We start from the raw sequence: 12,809 nt of genomic DNA, 5'->3' as shown, positions 1-12,809 counted from the left end.
CACTTCTGCGGATGTCTCTGTGTGCCCTGGAGGTGTTTGCTCCTCTGTGAACACCCTGCCCCTGGAGCAGGCTCTGCGCTGCTGCATGCGGGCGTCAGAGCTCACAGGGGTGCAGGAAGGCAGTGGGACAGCCGCCCATGCCTGGCACTCCCCAACACTGGGACACCCTGCTTCTCCCAGGGCCTGGGCAGGAGTGGGAGAAGGAGGCTCCCGGTGCTTACCCACACTCACTCAGAGGTAGTTTGTGTATCTATAGGTAGGAAAGCACACTGCCTTATGGACAAAACCCTTGTTCCCCAGAAACCGGGCCTTCCTAAAACCAAAATCAATTTGTTCATTCACTGTCTCCGCATCATTTTTTCCATGCTGTTTAGTGAAAAGGAAAGAAAATCAAAACACTTGGCTAAAACATTTTTGAAAGTTCTCATGTGTTTTCTTTCTTACGATGGAATACGTTTGTTTTTTCTTTCCATCTGGCTCAGAGATGAAAAAAACATTCTTTGATTTCTTTTTCAAAATAAACTCAGTGTAATGCTCCAAAATTTGCGTAATTTTTTTTTTTTATCATACCAGTACAATAAAAGCAAATCACTAGGTAAATAATGCTCTTTTTAGAGAAGACCATGCGTGCCGTGAGGATTTTCTTACCCAAAGGGCTTCCCAGAGGCATGTAAGTATTGTAAGCCCCATCTTGTGACTGGAGAAAAAAGGAAATTTTCAAGAATATAATTAATTTTGATGTCTCAGTTTGGCAGATTTTGGTTTTATATGTTAGGAAGGAAATTTTTAGAGGTCATTTTTTTGAATGAAACCAACGTCGACATAAAGCAAATTAGTTTTCATAAACCTCAGCGAAGGGAGCAGACTTCTCAATGCCAAATTAAACAGAATGGTGTCTCCCCCACATCACCATGCATATGGGAGGCGGCCCCTTCTGCTGCTGTTTTGAAGAGCAGAGCTCAGTGTGATCACAGCACAGCAACATCAGCCTGGTAGAGAGCAATGTCTTCTGTGGGTAAGAGTTAACAAATGACACTAAATTACCAAGAGGCTCCTTGATCAGAGGGAAGAAGGGTAAAGGACTAAGACCATTGACTCCTCTGCAGCCCAACTTCAATATGTCTTCCAAAAAAGTACCAAGTTCTACTTCAGAAATAATTAGGGGGTTCTTTGCCCCTTTATTAATTTTGGCTGCTCTTCAAAAACTTTATTAAGAATCATCTTTTAATAACCAGCGTGAATGCAATTATGTCCAGTTTAGACACATTTGTTCTCATTCCAGTGCTGCCCTTTAATTTAAATAGCATCTCTCCTGGGACTGTCAAGCAATTGTAGTGGTCAGTGTGGAGCCATTCATCTGGAGATGCAGTAAGGGATGGTTGGGAACAAACAACGGGGAGCCCTTACAACAGCGCCTGGCTTTGGTCCCATCATCCAGCCCCACAAGGGATTATCTGAGGACATGCTGGGCTTCTTGCTGAATGGTGGAAGTTTCTGTACTCTTGTTAGTACTGCTAGAGGATAGGGAGCAAAAAAATGGGTATAGAGGATGGTTTCCTGCTGAATTAAGAGTAGGTTACAAGTGCTTAGCTTTTTATAAGGTAGTGCCACTTTTTTTAAGGTATTTCAGAAATCAGTCTGTAGGTCTGAGTTTAAGCACACTTATTCTGGCTTTACACCAGAGCAGAATCTAACTGCAGGTCAGACCTCGGCCCTTTATCTTCATGAGATTAAAATCTCCCATTCAGAGATTAGCATGTGACTTCTTCTTTTTCTGATCTATCTGTCCTGCCAAGACACAATTCCACAGCTCAGGCATTGGTGTGGTTCCAGGCTCAGAAAATTGCTTCCAAACTCCCCGCATTTGCAGTTGTACTCCTGCCAGCTTTGCCAGAGGTCCTGCTGGTGGAAGCTGCGAGTCTGAAATGTGACTTTGGAAGAAGTTTGTTCGGGAATCCCTCTCATTCAGAAGTCTGGGCATATTGCAAAGATGACATTTTCTTAATTCCAGCTCTATTACCCGCACTCATATAAAACAGATGATGAATTATTTTTCTGAATGGCAACAATGTATTTTTGTCCACCTTTTTTTAATGTCAAAATAAAAGTCTAGAAGTGGAAATCAGACAAAACATCCCTTGGCATTGCAGTATCCCACTGCAGCAGGCAAATAATATTCCTGGATTAATGCCTGTGAGAACGGCATGAACTGATATTCGAACAGCAGACAGTTTGTCATCTGCTTGTGGAAGCAAACAACTGCAGGTACAGCCTTTTTGCTGATCCTTCTTCTGATGGGCAGGTGGAACCCTGCAGTGTTTCAAAGAAACTGGGAGACAAAGAGAGAGGAAAGGTAAAGAGAGAAGAGCTGAGGACAGAAAGGGAGCAGAGAGAAAGGGAAAGGGATAGGGAAGAGAAAAGAAATAGATGGAGAATGACTGAGGAGGAAAATCAACACTGATGTTCTCATCGTGGTTTCTAGTAAGATCAGCCACAGAGGAGCTCTTTTCTCAGAAACAATATAACAGGGCACTGTCGTGGTTCTCATAATTCCCATTCTTGGTTGTGAAAAGACTACCTCCTTGCCTTGTGAGAAAAGCATGCCGTTCAGTTGGTGCCTGAAGTCATGTACTACTTTCCCAGCACAAACAAAAGTTCCTGGTGGCTCCAGGTCTCCAGGGAGCTGGGTTGGGGCTTTTGTTTTGGTGGTTAGTTGGTTTTCCCTACGTGTCCTTTTCTTCCTACACAAGTTTTGAAACACGGAATGTTTTCTACTTTTATTAGAAGTACAGAGCTGTATCAGAAGTACAGAGCTCAACTCTGGAAGAAAGATTAAAGCAAGAACATACAGCAGGATCTCCAAGCAATGAAACAATGTCTGCAGTGGGAAATAGGTCCACACCAGTATTTGGACTCGTAACTCCTATTTCCATACTAAACTGTCATTGGTATCTGCATTGAACAGGTGCACTTTATGAACAGTCAAACATGCATCTTTAATAATTGTAATAAACAGCAGAAATGTACAGATGTTGAAAAAGACGAATTATTAAAACAAAAAGGAGGTAGTTCAGTTTTTAAAAAAGAGATAGAATTTGAAAAAAGATTGTTGAATTTGAACACCAGAGACTGTTCAATGTCAAATACCCAAGTGCTTGAATTGGTTTTAAAGGTGGCATTTTTGAATGAGCGCTCACTGGCTTTCCCCAGTTTTTAACTTTAAGGGGCAAAACTTGGAGCCTCCGGTGGACTCTCAACAGTCACCACTTGGTGATTTCAAGAAAAAAAAAATAATTTCAAAGGTAGATCAGATCTCTGTACCTGTTTTATCCAGATTAGCCATGTTAGGAGTGGGAAACTGGTCCAAAGCCCGGGTCAGGGCTCTTTACTAGCTGAAAACAACTCTCTCCTCCTGTGTTTTGCAACGTTAGATAAGGAAGAACACTTCTAAACATAGTTTCACTGAAGTATTACTGACAGCACTTTATTTCTTTAGCAGACATCACCACGAGGTCTCCCAGTCTGCGTCTATCTCCTGGCACTTTACATATGAGAGAAGTCTAAAAATTAAATAAAACAAGAAAAAACACAGGCAGAACAGCTGATGTTCTACCCAGACAAAGCTTTGAATGAAAGCCATTATGATGGGGCAGACTGCAATTGAAACTCCATTTACATTTTCAAGTCTGATTCCAACTGTAAATCTCAGGTTATATATATGACAGATTAAAAGACTCTGGCCCCACTACACTTCTCCCTGGCAAGAGAAAAACCATCTGCACAGCATCACTCATGGTTGCTTCAACCCTGTAGGTACACATTTTTAAAGGACAGAGTGGAATGTTTTTTCATTTCCTTTCCCTTCATTTTCACATGCAGCAAAATCACATGCATGGCATTTTCCCCAACTCTATGGTAGTTGGCACACTGGCTAAGGAGATCAGTGTGTGTTTTGATTTGCTATTTTCCCTCGATTTGAGGAGCTACTGCACTATTTCCTTTGTAATCACACTAGCCAGGGTAAAAAACCTGTACGAATATATGGCTGTGAAACCAGGCAATAAAGCCAGGAACACTGCTCTTTTTCCAAGCACAGAAAGAGTCAAAAAGAGCTTACACCATGTAACAGGCTGCACAAACTCATCTGCAGCTGTCTCCCCCAGCACTCTGGGCCCCGTGCTCCTCACACCATGGGTAAGAGATGAGGGATGACAGTCCTTCCATGTGGAGAGCCAAGAACAAGCTTCCTGGAGTCCCAGCAAGCCTTGTTTTGACAGTTTAACCTCCGGCTGAGAAGTACATGGCTCTTGCACCACAGCTATTGAGGAGGAGCTCCCCCACCATGGCTGGTGCTGCAGCCACAGGTATTTCCATACCCAGAGACCCCAGAGAGCACTGGGCCAGCTATTACCCAGTTTGCACGGTTCAGCCCTAATTTTTTAAGGTATTAAAAGGAAGATGGAGAAACCAGGTAAAGGATCTGAAGTTCTGCTGCAAAAAAAACCCAACAAGACCTAGAACAGGTTAATTCTTAGATCATCAGGTAAAATATGTGACAAGTAGAACTTAAGGAAAATATATTATTTGCTGTTATTTATTATTGGTGTGATCAGGACTGTACAGGCACTAGAAAGGAGCACACACCATGCACTTCTCCGCCATGTGAGAGGACATATTTGAGGGGTCACAAAGTGCAGTACCCATGGGAAGGCAGAATCAGACCAATTGCTTTTGTTCAAAAGAGATCACTGCCTAAGAAAACAAACCCAGAGAGTAAGGGATTTATTTAGGGACTTACTCATAGGTGCTTTGTGCTCAGGGCCATCTTCTTCCACTGCCAAGGGTATGGTCTCAGGCTGTGTCATGTATGCCACCCTTGTGTGAACATGTCAGCTACCCCACAGCATGCAGTACCTGTGGTTAGGTGACATCAGAGAGTGCTTGGCAAACATACCACTAATGCCACACAGCACCACAGAGAACCTTGGCCTGATTTAGTTTGGTTCATATGATAATAAGAGTATAATGGCATAAACAGATTAAATTCTAGAGCATGAAGAGAGTGTACTTGAAAAGTATTAATTGAAACATCAGCTGAAGGACTTTCAAGTTGGCTTCTAACTCTGCAATTTATATAGCAGGCCAAATTATGTCATTTACATACCAACCAGAGAAGGAAGAAAAAAACTTATTTAAGTTTCCTATTTAGGAAAGAGCACCGTGATGAGTGTAACACTTCAGCTCTTGAGTTTAATGGAGAAGCAGTTGGTTTTAGTCGTGCTTATACTGTGGTTGTGAGTGACTGTGAGTGTCACCATGCAGCAGTACCAGAAAAATGACTGGTAAAAAGTGCTCCAGAGTCTTAAAAAGTGCTATGGGGTGAGGAGGGAAAGCTTCTTTCTTCTTTTGGGGAAGAAGAAAAAAGAGAGGATTTAGAATTATATTAATTTCACTAGCAAATTGAAAGACCACATTACTGTTGTAACTAGAGGGATGTACATGGAAGGAAAAGCAACCAGACTTACACTCAACAGACCCACTCCTAGGCCATCCTTTCTTGACAAACCAACCTAACAGTGAGGACAGGGCATCCTGAACAGGCAAGAGTCACATTCGAAAAATTAAAGGCACTTGTGGTATTTAAGGGTATTACTAAGGCCAATTCAGACTGAGCTCGCTGAAGGCAGTATGGCCACTCTGAAGCCTACATTGCACTTTGTAGGTCAAACAGCCATGACTGCCATGGGAAACAAAATTTGCCAAGAATATTGGCTTATTTTGTCTTGTTTAGTGACCTTTTACTTTCTTCCAAACTAGTGTAGAATAAACTTGCACTAAACCATATGCTTTAATAAAACAAAGTATTGATTTTAAAATAGACTGTACCATGCCTAACCAGGAATTACTGAATGCCGTTGCAGTTTAAGCAGCAGAAGCTAGAGATATGTTGTTCACCTTTCAGGAAATCAGGTGGAATTTGTGTATTTTAAAAACTCTGTAGTCTGACAACAGAAGATTTATCCAGAAGATGTCCATCCCTCTACTGCACAGATTCTCTGCAAACAGAGTCTCTAGGGTCCTTTCTCTAGGGGAATCAACCAGATTGAGTCCCATCTTGTTCTGCTGTCATGCAAGATTTCCATGTGCTGCAGTCTATCACAAAACCAGTTCATTTTTCTTCCCAGCTTATCAGATATTTTATATTTTTTTTACTAAATTAAACAGCAGTTTGCTGTCATAATTAAAGCCTAAGCCTGTCAGAGCTGTAGGAGACACAGTACTACTATCAATTTTCTGGATGACATTTGGCAAAGATTTGAAGGCCCAGTGTGGTAAATCACTTAAATTTGTGCTTGGCTTTAAACAGATCACTGGTGTCATTGTTCAGTATCTAAATGACTCTTCACCCCTGCTTCTCTCACTATTCATCACAGATGCTGATGAAATTTGTCAGCCAAAGAAAGGTTTTGTGAGTATTCTCACACCTGCAAAATACTTTGAGAAGTTGGCAGTAAGATGGACTAGAAATATAAACACCCAGAAAATTCCACTAGTTCACCAGATATTTGTAATCAACTAACTCAAACTACCCCTTGCCTCATTTATCAAACCGACAACAGCTGACCAAACCAATTACAGCTTCTCCTTAAATAAGGTAATGAATAAAAAGCCTATCCTGAGCAGGCAGACAGAAGTTACAGGGCTGGGTTGAGGAGATGGATCTGTGAAAACAGGGGCACAGGAGCAGTGAGGCATGGCAATGTTGACTGGCTGCAAACAGTATCACTGCTACTCCAGGAAGGATGATCTCCTCACCAGCATCTCTTGAGTTTCCCTGGGCCAAGTGCTCCCTGCTCAAAAAGCTGGGGTAAGATTTGTGTGTACTGATTGCTCTGCTTCAGATGGCCTTTCTTGCCATGTGCCTCTCCTTGATTTACGCTTTTCTTACGTGAAGGAGACAAAGGCTTTAAAAAAAATCTTTAGATCCAGACCTGTGGCAAGAAGGTGGCCCTTGTGGCTGCTGCTTACTAATCCTGCTTTAAAGAAATTAGTGAGAAAGATATTTTTCACTTTTTTTCAGTGGGCTGACTTTGTGTGTTTGGCAGCTCTTTGCATGTATTTCTCTATGTAATGAGCTCCCCATTTTCTTTCCATCCCTGGAAGTGTTCGAGGCCAGGTTGGATAGGGCTTTGAGCAACCTAGTCTAGTGGAAGGTGTCCCTGCCCATGGCAGGGGGGTTGGAACTAGATGGTCCAAAAAAACCTTAAGGTCCCTTCCAACCCAAACCATTCTATGCTTTTCCTACCTACTTTTCCTACCTACTCTAATGTGAGAGAAAACCAGCTTGAATACAAGGAGACAGTGTGCCACAAAGTGATTTACATTGGCAGTTAGAGTCAAAGGCAAGTAAGAAAGTAAAATTACTGCCAGTCACCCCCAAACTTGTTCTTCCCCCTCAGGAGCCAGGAGAACTCCTGTGTGTGGTGATGAATGCTCTCCTTGAGCTACTTAACCAGTTCCCAGGTCCAGCAAAGCACAGGAACTTGTCTAGGCATTTTTCTTTGGAGCGACCTGCATGTTTCAGATGGCACTTGAATGTTTGCTGGTTTGCTTCAGACTTCTAGTTGCAGACTTTAACTTTTCAGCTTCCTCAACCTATTTCTGAGCAAAGCAAAAACTTCAGACTGTATTATTTAGTGGCCTGGTGAAACCTTGTTCCTGAATTGCTTTTACAAATTTGTTGCTACCACAGCCCTGAGCACAAGCTCAGACAACTGGTTTAAAATCTGAAACTATAGCTCAGTGTCAGAGATACTTGTGCTGCATACAAACACTCTCATTTTAATTACACAATCATGAAATTCCTCAACAATAAAAAATCTAGTGTCTAGTAACTATGCCAAAACATTAGAGTAGTTAATTTAAGTCTCATTATGAAGTAAAGTAAGACCCCAGTACCAAATGTTGTGAGGAAACTGAAATTGTGAATAATATGATTGTGAACACACAAAGAATCCAGACTTGTGAGAGTCTGGGGAACCACCCACCCAAAGAGAGGAATTATGGTGACACTCCAGGTACTACAGTGCTAGCTGTATCTCCTGATGCATGCAGTTTGCCCTCTGTTTATAGGAGAAATTCTCTGTCTCGAGACCATGTCCATGTCCCAGAAAAAGTGAGTAGGCTGATCAGATTTTTTAGTCTTGTAAGAAGCATCTAAAGCGAGCAGGCATCTGGAAGAGCGGCAGATCTGAGATTATCTTGAGCAGGTCAGTTCAGCCATTATTCCTGGGGTGCAGCCTGAAGGAAGGGTGAGTGTGTGCAATGAATGAAAACAGCACCCTGACAGTACACTGGCCTGCTCTTGGGAACATGGCACGTGAGAAATAGGGGAGATCATTAAGTTATAGCTGTCATTCACATCCATTCCACTTAAATTATGGGACTTAATTGAGTGCCTAAGAGAAGTCTACTTGCTTTAAGCTCTCTATAAGGACAACACAGCACTGCAGCATCACTCATCCTACCTAAAACCTGAATCGCCCTTGGTTTTATCAGAAGAGCTGCTCAGGAAGGCTGTGCTCCTCACCTAGGCTTCACAGACAGCCGGGATCTGGGCTTGCTGAAGGAACAGAGCTTACTATGAGATATGTAAGTGAATACAAATTAGTAGGTCCTTACCGCTCGCCTTCTTTCTTCTCAGTGTGTCTGAGCCTGCCATTCCCACATCTTTCGTAGGAGTGGTGCTCAAGTGCTTCAAGGCTTTTCTTCTAGGAGGGACCCCAGAAGAAAACAGCCTGTTGGCCACGGCCCCCAGTGATGATTAGGGAGATCTTTCAAGCAGTCTTGCAGACAGAGGGAGCTCTGCTATCAACCAATGCCATTTGTGCTATCAACCACAATTTTGCCATTGTAGGTATTAGTGCTCTCTTTGGTCATTTATTGTCACGTAGCCCGATTCACCTGCTGGGAGACTGGGGAAGACTTGCCATAACAGAGTCCCGGGAACCTGCTCACCACATCTCGTGGTCATATGGAGTATGAGGAGCTGGGTTCCATCATCATAGTGAGTTACACCATGGTGATAACACTTGTCGTTCTGGGCCTGTACTGTCGTCTTACAGCTAGAGAAACAGCTCACTTTGGTGAAGCTCAGGAAATAATACATGAATGCATGTGAGAGTAAACAGCTTTGTTTGCTACTAATGCAGTGTTAAAGACAGCAGGTCTCTTCATGAGCTTTTTCCAGTACTGTATGACATGTGAGGCTGCCTGGAAAAAGACTGCTTCTGCTAGCAACAAGCATTTGGAGATAACTGACAAAAATGTAAACACTGTGCTGATTCCAAGTCTGTTCAGATGTTTTGATTGAACAATACTTCCAGATGCTTTTCCATACTTCAGTAGGTGAACTGTGCTTTAGTAGTTAGACAGTTGCATTAAGACAATGTTCAAAACCAGAAATCCTCTGGGGCATTTATTTCATGGGGAGGCATATTGATGTTGCAGGGATTTTAAAGTGATTGAATTCTCTAAAGCAGTAAGAGTGACTAATTTCCCTTTCAATGAATCCACATATGCTCAGCTTTCACGTTTTGAAATGCAGCCAAAGTGACATTCTTTCAGATTTTAACTTGATATAAATAAAGTATAACAGAGCACCCCAATAGCAAAGTTTATCAATGACACATGCCTTAGTTAGAATTTACACATGGACACAGCTGGATTTTCCACTTTGTCTTCAGCTGGCTCTTAAAGAATGTCATCAGTTGTCGTAAGCTGGCAGTTTCCAGCCACAATCCATCTGAGAGGGTGACACAAGACCCCCATGCACAAATGATCTAGAATGACGTTTAGAGAGCAGCAGACAGAGGTGAAACACAGGTCCACAAAGTGCAAGGTACTTTACAAACCTCCATTTGGGCATGGAGAACTTATGCTTTTTTACAATATCAAAAAAACCCAGATAAAGTAGAAAGGGATATACTAGTGAAGTGAGCCAGGAGATGTGACAGTTTGCTAATTCCCCTTCTGGCCCTCCCTGTGGGATTTTTTTTTTGTATCTTAAAATTTTAACCTGTAGACCTTGTAAGCTATTTTAACATATTTAACTGAATTCCACTACAGTTTTTAAAATCATGTTTTTCCATTCCTCCTTTTCTTCATTCTTTGTTGAGGAAAATCAATGATGCAGCACTTAAACTACAAGATCCTAAACTGTGTCTTGTGCTGCAGCACAGGAGAGGTCAGCAGCTGACAGAGCAACAACTTCTGATCTAAAGAATTTGCCCAGATAGTTTTCCTTGGTTTTGGGAGATTTTTGGATTAATTCCTGCTATACAGCCTCAGCAGGGCTTTTCCAGATTGTATTTCTGTAGCTTGAACTACAGGAGTTGATTCCTTCTTTTTTTCTTGCCTATGCATGTAGCAGTGAGAGGTTATTTGGACTGGACTAAACACCAGTTAGGGATCATTTCCTGATTAACCAAGCCTACCCCCACCCCTCCCCAAGCTATTTGACAGCCAAAGGATAAAAGTTTCCAGCATGGTGGATTTCTTCCATTTCAGGGCAAAGCAGGCTGAATGTCTGAGCTAAGATGGGCTCTCCCTGCCTTGAGCTTCTCTTTTATTCCTCCAAGGGTTCCTTCTCTCCCTCTTCACTGAGGCCAGGCTCACCATCCAGGTCTTCATGGCTCTGACTCTGACTCCTTGCGTCTTACTACTCCCACTCCCTTTGCCAATATCTTTAAGGGTTTCTCACTTTCCTGTCTTCTTCCATCCCACCCCAAGCCTGGAGTGCTGAGCAGCTGTGTTCTCTCACTTCAAATTCATCCTCAAAGAAAAGCTAATTTGCAAAAGCTTATGATGGGCATTAGTTGCCTACCTCTGCCATCTGGTTTTGTATTTTTTTATGTGTATGTTTGAACTAGACTTCAAGTCGTTTGGGGCAGAGCTATATTTTACTTGAATATTGACAAGGAAGGTCAAAAAAAGGATGACAAGGAGGAAGGAATGAGCTTTGGTAGTGCAATCTACAGGAACTGAATCTGCAAAAATTGTATCATTTTTCAGCAGCATAATCACAAAACGACAGCATACTTCAGAATTCATACCAATGGCAGATGTCCCAGGCACTTGGGGGATAGAAACATAGGTACATGGTACAGAAAATGCCTTCCTGCATTCTTTAATAACTAAGCCTGACATTATAAAGCACTCATGAATAAATTAAAGGGGTTTCATATCAGAGTATGCTCAAAATGAGAGGTGTGTTGCAAGGAAATTCTAGATTAAAAAATGTCATAGAATCATAGAATGGTTTGGGTTGGAAGGGACCTTAAAGATCATCTAGTTCCAACTCCCCTGCCATGGGCGGGGACACCTTCCACTAGACCAGGTTGCTCAAAGCCCCATCCAGCCTGGCCTTGGAACGCTTCCAGGGATGGGGCATCCACAGCTTCTCTGGGCAGCCTGGTCCAGTGTCTCACCACCCTCACAGTAAAGAATTTCTTTCTAATACCTAATCTAAACCTACCATCTTTCAGTTTAAAGCCATTTCCTCCTGTCCTATCACTACATGCCCAGGATACAGGTGGCTTTCTGGGCTGCAAACACAGTGCCAGCTCATGTTGAGCTTCTCGTCAACTAATCCAAGCTTTCTGCTGAACTCACAGTAGTGTTATTAAGTTATAATCCAAGAAATATTACTGACTGAGGGAAGGAGCTGCTGGTAGCATGATTATTGTGAATAGCAGACAGATGTGTGACACCCTGCTTTTGAAAAAAAGCCAGATTTCTGTAATGGCACATTAATAGGAATTTTAGTAAATTCTTTTGGCAACAAAAATGGCACATGTTCTTTGCACTGGGATAAAACAATATATGGTAACTGATTTCACAAACTGATACTAATGACACCCAGATCTTGATGATAAATACAAAAGAGTAATTTGAAGGTAGCTAATAATACTATTTGAAAACACTTAATGGACTTTTATTTCTGTGGAATATTAATATTTATGTACAAAAATTGCGTATGTTGATAACTATGATGACAATAAACCATATAGAAATAGTACAAAATTTTAGACACAGGCCAAAAAAATAGTCCTTTTTCCTAGCTTGCCATGTAGAATTAATGATGAAAAAGGGAGTAATTCAGCTCCTGGGTTTTGGGCCATTGCAGGTATCTAGCCACAGTGTGTTGTCTGATAATCTCTTGTTAGAATAGTACAGTTTGTTTGGCTCAATGTAGATGACGACAATGGATTCTAGTCTGGGCAGAATCAGCCCATGAGTGCCTTTAGCATGCTGCAAAAGCATACTCCATGCTCTCAGCTTCCACTGACTCAGATTTTTATTCTACTCTGTCAAAACCCTGGTCTTGATCATCAAAGTCATTAGTGGGTGATGCTGATTGCCATTTGTGACCATATATCCATCTATATGTAGTGTGGCAGAATTCTAGGACAACTGTGATAATAAGTCCCATGTCCTAGATGAAAGATGAGAAGTAGAAAACCCAATCATTCTCACATTCACTTGTGGAGCAGTCTTCCATGTGAATCCAGGGGAATGAACCCTTTCTAGGTACCCTTACCAAGTTATTTGAAAAATGCCACCAAAATATATTGGTGAAATATTTCTGCTGTAACTGGCATGACAGAATGGGATCATATAATATAATTCCCCAGCCATTTATTCAGGAAATTGAGAAGAAACCCAGAGAGCATTACATGCAGCAGAACATCATCATGAGAGTTAACAAATATAAAAGTTATAGGTATGTTCTGGTGAAAAGTGTAACA

Source organism: Falco punctatus (genome assembly GCF_963210335.1).
Source record: "Falco punctatus genome assembly, chromosome: 3".
NCBI lineage: Eukaryota > Metazoa > Chordata > Aves > Falconiformes > Falconidae > Falco > Falco punctatus.
Note: the sequence above shows the minus strand (reverse complement) of the source record.